Consider the following 7,512-nt stretch of genomic DNA (forward strand, 5'->3'; position numbering starts at 1 on the left):
ATGGAGGTTTTCTCCAGGAGATGGATGTTAGCTTTTTTGTCATATGACAGGCTGAGGCAAGTTCACCGAAGAAAAATCTAAAATGAATGGCTTATCCTTATTTCATGAGAGAAATATGTTCAAAAAGATAGTAGGTCTCCGTTAAATATTGATAGTTAATGCAGAAGGTGCTACAGATTTACTACACATTTTTTAGAAATTTATGCCACAAAATAAAAAGTACTCGGTATACAGTGATTATTAAAATGAATAAAAATGCAGAAAACAATAGAGAAACAGTCTTGTTTTTTTATTTTTTTTTAAATATTTTTTTTAAAATATATCTAGCAATAATATAATACAAATTGTTGCATTTTAAAAGCCAGTGTGTCACAAGTGAAGATCAGTCAATGTAATTGTGCTCCCACTGAGAAAAATAAGCTTCAAAATTCGACTAAAGTAGGTAAAAAAAATGTGCTATCCAATCAAAACAAAGTTAATTAGGAGTTTTTTGCTCTCATAAATAATTTTAATGGATTCAAAAACCTTTTGCAATCTAATATTTTAATGGCTTTCCTTGGAGAAATGCAGACTAATTAGATAAGCACGTCTCAAACCAACAGAAGGAAAAAAATAAAACTCTACCATTACTGTTACCGGGAAGATGTAACTCATTGGCATTTGAGAGCTGTATTGACCTCTGCTTCCTGAAATGGATTTTCAACTGGAGGAATGAGTCAGTGCTGGAGCCAATCTGTGGTTTCTTTCACAGACAGAATGGAAGCAGAACCATAAGAACTACTGTCCAAAATAACTGCATAACAACGCACAGAAGAACTACTTTAAGTCGGTCGGCCTTCTCCACAAAAGACAGTGATCTATGGAATAACATTTCAAATGAAATAAAACTTGACTTCAAATAAAATATACCCACTTTGATAATCCTCGACTGCATACACAGATGGTTTTATGTGAGCTTGTCCTGATTTTGTGAAGTTTAATTTATGTCAGTTTGTTTGTATATCTGAATAAAAGCCTTATTGTTGATGGGTTTCATTCAGTACTTCTCAACATAATAACTAAGCCAATTTTATCTTTTCAGTATTTTTCCAGTTTTGTTATTTGGTGTGGTCTGAGATTTAGTTTTTGTTTTTTTGCGTTTCATCTTTACTTACTTACTAATTACTGACTCTTGTCTTGGCTGTCAAAATCAGGGACTTTCAGATACCAAAAAAGTTTTTCTTTAGATTTTCTTTATGGCTTAGGAAATTAGGATAGAAAAAAAAAAGTTATTCTTTTTTTTTTTTATATTTTTTGACCTCTCAGTGAGGACAATATATACTTGAAAGGACACAAAGAGCTTTTGTTTTCTTGGAAAAATGAAAGAGTTTTGTCCCGTGTAACAAAGTAAAGCTTTTGAACTGCGTTTCCTCTGATGAAGTTAGTGAGAAATTGTTTGGTAACAGCTCAAAGCATTCAACTTTTTTTCTGTGTGCATGCAAGATTCTTGTCCTCATTTGCACTTAAGTGTTTGTGTCGTCCTCATTTATGCGGCAGTGTCTGTAATCTCCATCAAACGCAAGTTAAACGTGGCAGCGCAGCATTAAGGCAACATGAAGAGAAATGCATTTTTTCAGGCATATGAAGGCATACATCATTATCCTTTCCTCTCCCTTTAATTAGATAATTAAGGGGAACGTCTGTGCAACATCTACAAGATCACATGTGAATTTGCTCCAGTGCCTTTGTCACTTCTTTGAGGCATCTCTGAAACAGTCACAGTGGACTTTGTCTTATCACAACTTTAAATTTCACTGAATCAGTAAAACCTTATTGCATTTGAAACTCAGCCTAAATTGATTATTTGAGGTTTTACTTTCCCATCCTGTTATAAAGTAAGACACATCTGCATTTCTGCATTAGTTTTTAAAGCAGCTCCAGAAAGTTGTAGTTTATCATGTCACACCTTTGCCATTTAGATTTTCTCCGTTTTGTTCTTTTTATTTTTAATTTTTGTTTTATTCATGAACTTCAACATTCCCATTTGATAGTTTTTAAAAACAAAGAAACATGCAAAGCAAAAGATAAACAGATGAATGCTGGAGAGCCATGTTAAACTATTATACAAGAAACGCATCCTCGGTGATTTATCCTGAGATCATGGGGTGTTTCGGGTCTCACAACATCATACACCCTCACCCAGGCGACCCAGCCAAGGTTTATCAGACCCGACTTGCGTCCCAGTAGCAGTCCACGGATCAGCCCTCTTAGTCCACAACCACCTCGTAGTTTTCTTTGCGGCTTCGCTCACGGATTGAATGGCCCTCTTCTTGGCCGCCCCTGTAATACCTAGCCGACAGAGGACTTTGCAAAGAGAACGTCCCGCAAAGCCTCTACAGCCAACTTCTACAGGCTCATAGAAGGTTTTTTAGGCTCTCTCCCCCTGCACCCCTCCACCAGTTCCTGGTACTTAGCGCATTTCCTCTCATTTGCTTCCTCAATACGCTCTTCCCAGGGCACAGTAAGTTCCAGCATGATCAGATGTTTTGAAACCTCAGAGTTAACTATCATGTCTGGGCGGAGGTTGTTACTTACAATGTGCTGAGGGAACCTTAGCTGTTTTCCTAGGTCAACCTGCAGCTGCCAGTCTGAGGCTTTGTGGAGGAGGCCTGTTGTTAATTGTGGCCGTGCCTGAGGTTTCTCTCCAGCTTTGATGAAGGGGACTGACTGCCTTTTTTGGTGCCCGGTGGTTTTTGCTGGTTTTTATGGCTGAGGCTAAACTCTCAGCAAGTGCTTTAAGCACCTGGTCGTGGCGCCAGCAGTAGCGGCCATCAGGCAGAGCCTTTGGGCAGCTGCTAAGGAGATGTTCTAAAGACCCTCTTCCAGAGCTATGAAGGTAGGATGGTGTTTCGCTCTTCCCCCAGACATGGAGGTTTGCTGGGAAGTCTGCATGCAAGATGTCTATCCAGGTAATTCTGCACTGCAGTGTGCTCTCCCAACTAGTCCATGCTCCCTGCTGCCGAAGTCCCGTCGCCCTGCTCATTCGCTCTTCCTCCACACCTGCTCGGACCTCTTCCTGGAGTAGACGGTGTCTTTTTTTCTTTGCCATTGGCCTGGCTGACCAGAGTCTTTGGGAAGTCGCCCAAGCCCGCTCTTCCTGTCGCCACAGTGCCGACCAGGGCTTTTTGTCTCAGGCATAACTCTGCCTCTGTCATGTGTGTGGGTGGCTAGAGAGCCGGTTGGACCCAGAAGCAGAGGCGGAGGCACGCGGATCAGAGACTAGAGGATTTAATTAACAAAAACCAAACACAAAGCACTGCAGAGCATGTTCACAAAACAAAAACAAAAACTTACTTGGCGAGGCATGAAACGTGGACGAGGCAAGAGACAGGACCATGGACTAGACAGGACATGAACACCATAACAGAGGTAATGAACCAGCACAGGAGGAAGGCAAAGACAAGACTTAAATACAGACAGGGCAGACAAGACACAGGTGGACACGATCAGGGCTGATAGGGACCAAAGGAAGTAAAACTCAAGAAACAAGACAAGACAGGACCTTTCAAAATAAAACAGGAAACAGAAAACAAGACAGAACAAGAACTAAGACGAAAAACAAGACAACAAACTCAAAACCATGACAGCCTCCTCCACTGCTTTTCCAGCCTTCCATTTCCCTCCTGTCCTCACTTCAATACCGGCTGCTTACACCTTGCCATCCCTGAAGTCCCCTATACTGTAGGACTTCTCTGGTGCGTACCACCATAAATTCTTCCGTGAGGACACTGAAGGGCAATTGCAGGATATTACTTGTCCCATACAACGCTGCACTGGTAAGACTACGTGGAAGCCCCAGCCACCTCCGAAGAAAGCCACTGATCTTCCTTTCTAGGGACTCTAATGTCACTGGGACTGCATAGACCAGCAAGGGCCACAAGACTCTGGGCAGGATGGAATGCTGGTAGATCCAAGCTTTAAATCTACCCGCAGGCCAGACTTGTCAACCTTACTGAGCCATACTTAAACTAGCCTTTTAGCCATCAATATTTAAAAATGTATACTAGATCATTTTTAACAATATATGTATCTTTCAAATGAAATACTAATCTAATGTGCAAAAAAATCAAATTAAATTAAAGACGTGTCCTCGTGGTTTCAAAGATTCTCCTCTTCATCTCCTTTAGCTGCTTTCTGTTGGTCAAGAACTATCTGTAGAACTCCATGCTTTCAGTTATTCTTCCATTGGGAGTCATGTCACTGCCGCGTCTCCACTTTTGTGTTCATACTTAAGTTTGGTCTAAGGTGTAAGCTTTTTTTTTAAGTTATTCATTTTTTTTGTTTGTTTCTCTTAAAAAAACTTTAATTACTCGTCTACTTTGCCTCCTCCACTCAGGCTAATTGACACCGCACAACAATACTATTATAAAATCAAAAATGCTATAAGGCTGTAGTAACATTTTGTGCTCAAAAAGACATTTTTATGAAACAACATCAATATATCCAGTCAATATTTTTGAGATCAGTTAACTTTTTTTCCAATCCTTTTCCACATAAAGTCAATACCTTCACCGTACATATAGCAAAAGATCCCGTTGTAAGAGATGGATTTGCACAACTTTAATAACATATGTTAATGGAAAATAGATTGTTGAAAGGTTTGGGCTCACAGAAATGTTTTTCACTGTCAGGGTTCATACGTTTTTCAAAATTATTAGAAGTAACTTTTGAAAAAGTCACAACTCTATCATAGGTCCTTCATTTGTCTTGAAAAGAAAATTCAAACTATAAATCAAGTGTTAAAGCACTTTTTAAGCACAAGCGGTGCAAAGTACTTCACAGAATATAGCAGTTTTCAAATTTTAAAAGTCACTTGCAGCCAAACCAAAAAATACTAAACGAATCCATTCAAACATACAAGCACACGCACTTCCTTCTGCACAAACACAAATTCTGAACTCTATTTTCCAGGATGACCAAGCAGCATCCAGGGGTTCTGTCCACACTGGGAACTGCATCTGGGAACACAGAGGGCATCACTACATGGCCTTTTCAAAGTATGGTGCTAGACCCCAAACCAGCAAGACAAGGGCAATCCCCATGGCAACAACCTAGTAGAGAAAGCAGAAACAGTGGACAAGTCTCATGAAAGAAAAGCTGGAGACAAACTTTTAAAAGCCAAAAGAAAGATTCAATATGCTCATTTAACATAGCTCAATATTTAACTTTGCAATTAAAGTAAACTTTCTACCATGGTGTGCATATACCACCTTAAAATGAAGAATAAAATGATGTGCAGTTCTTTTTTTTTTCTTTCTTCCCATTTAAAGTTTCTATAAAAGTGATTTGAGCTCAAGGGGGCATTGACGGTTCTGAGCTGATAATTGCTTCTGTAAACACAGGTTTCGGTGCTACTGCACCTTTGCATTATTTACCAGGTAACTGAGCAAGAGAATATTAAATATTAGTTAGAGTTGCTTTGGCCTCTGGGCTTTCAACATTTGCAATGGGAATAGGTGTGTCAACATACCCAGGATGTATTTTTGCTTGAAAGATGAAAGGGAAAAAGCTTGAGGAGGGAGAATTTAGCACAACAAATAACAAACTGTTTTGACAAGTTAATTGAATTTCAAAGTATTTTTTAATGCTACAAGGGTAAAAAAAAAAACACAAATATTTAAGCAGGCATTTGCAATTACTCTGCAAAGAAAACAGCCAAAGACAGGAATACACAAACACCACCATTTTACTGTATATAGCAGGGCAAAAAAGTATGTATGTAGTCAGCCATGAATTCTGCAACTTCTCCCTCTTTAAAAGATGTGAGGCTTGTAAATTTTGTCATAGGTTTACTTTAACTGTGAGAGACAAAATTAGAAAAAAAAATCCAGAAAATCTCATTGTTTAGTGTTTAAACATCTTATTTTGCAAATTACACTGATCAAAAATATAAACGCAACACTTTTGTTATTGCTCCCATTTTTTTATGGTATGAACTCAAAGATGTGAAACATTTTCCACATACACAAAATAACCAGTTCTCTGGAATATTGGGGGTGTATTCAGTTGCCTTTTCTTGTGGCCAGTCTAAGGCACACCTGTGCAATAATCATGCTGTCTAATCAGCATCTTGATATGGCACACCTGTGAGGTGGGATGGATTGTCTTGGCAAAGGAGAAGTGCTCACTATCACAGATTTAGACAGATTTGTGAACAATATTTCAGAGAACTGGTTATTTTGTGTATGTGGAAAATGTTTCACATCTTTGAGTTCATACCATAAAAAATGGGAGCAATAACAAAAGTGTTGCGTTTATATTTTTGGTCAATGTATGGTTAAAAAAGTATGTGGTCAATAACAAAAGTAATTGATATATATATATCCTATATTGGCACTGACAAAAGTCAAGCATTTTGTAAAAGTCTCCACCAGGAGATCCTCCAGAGCAGCAGTGGTTTGGGGCTGTCGCTGGACTACACAGACAGATTTTTTAGTGGGTTGAGATCTGGAGACTGGCTAGACCACTCCAGGACCTTAAAAAAGCTTTTTTTTGGTAGCCACTCCTTTGTTGTCAGGATGGTGTGTTTATGATCATTGTGATGCTGAAAAACAGAGTCACATTTCAACCTCAATGCAGTCACTTGAGGTTTTCACTCAAAGTCTCAAAATCCTATTCATCCTTTACTTTACAAAGATCAGTCATCCTGTCCTCTTTGCAGAAAATCATCCTTAAAGCATGATGTTTCCACCCCCATGCCTTATAGAAGGGATGTTGGGTTTTTTTTGTTGCAATTTAGGATTTTTTTCTCCTTTTTTACAATTTGTTTTTACTAAAACATCTTATTTCTGAATCCCTGGTGGTGTAGAGTCTTCTTGATGCTAGCCTTTGTTACTTTGGTTCCAGTTCTCAGCAGGACATTCACTAGCTTCCCCTGTGTGGTTCTGGAATTTTTGCTCATCGTTCTTGTGATTATTTTAACCTCAGGAGGTAAGATGTTGCATGGAACCCCAAATTGAGGGAGATTTTTCATGGTCTTTTCCTTCTTCCATTTTCTAATATTGATTTCTTTACACCAAACTGTTTACCTGTTGGTATGGTGCAGTTTTATTTCTTATTTTTGGTGATGGCTCTTTAGTCTTAGTTTGGAGTGGGACTGTCTGACGTTGTGTACAGGTGTCTTTTATCCTGATAATGAGTTCAAGCAGGTGCCATTAATGTGACGAGTAAATGAGGTGGCAAATAAGAACAACAGTGGCAAATGGAAGGCCATTACAAGTGAAAGGATCAAAAATACATATTTCAAAGTGTTTTATAGCTGTTGCTATGGTTATTAATATTAAAGCGGAAGTTATTTTAGCTGAGGTACTACTACTAATGCATATATAAATGCTTTCTCAATCTTTTGTCAGACTGTAGCTCCGGCCCTGTGTTTGGGTATACCTAAGATGAAAAATAGCAGGCCTCACTCATCTTTATTGGAAGAGCTGGTGGCTGACTAAATACTTTTTAGCCCCTCTGTGCATAAATAAC

General features: G+C 38.8%; 1 pseudogene across 1 annotated transcript; it reads right to left on the minus strand.

Moving 5' to 3' along the window:
- Nucleotides 1–340: 340 nt before the first annotated feature.
- Nucleotides 341–5,918, minus strand: LOC144994431 (uncharacterized; annotated as a pseudogene). Its single transcript, XR_013657972.1, has one exon. The product of XR_013657972.1 is annotated as an uncharacterized LOC144994431 (transcript).
- Between the last annotated feature and the right edge of the window lie 1,594 nt (nt 5,919–7,512).

This window comes from Oryzias latipes, chromosome 9 (assembly GCF_053564925.1).
Source record: "Oryzias latipes strain Hd-rR chromosome 9, Olatipes_Hd-rR_3.1".
Lineage (NCBI taxonomy): Eukaryota > Metazoa > Chordata > Actinopteri > Beloniformes > Adrianichthyidae > Oryzias > Oryzias latipes.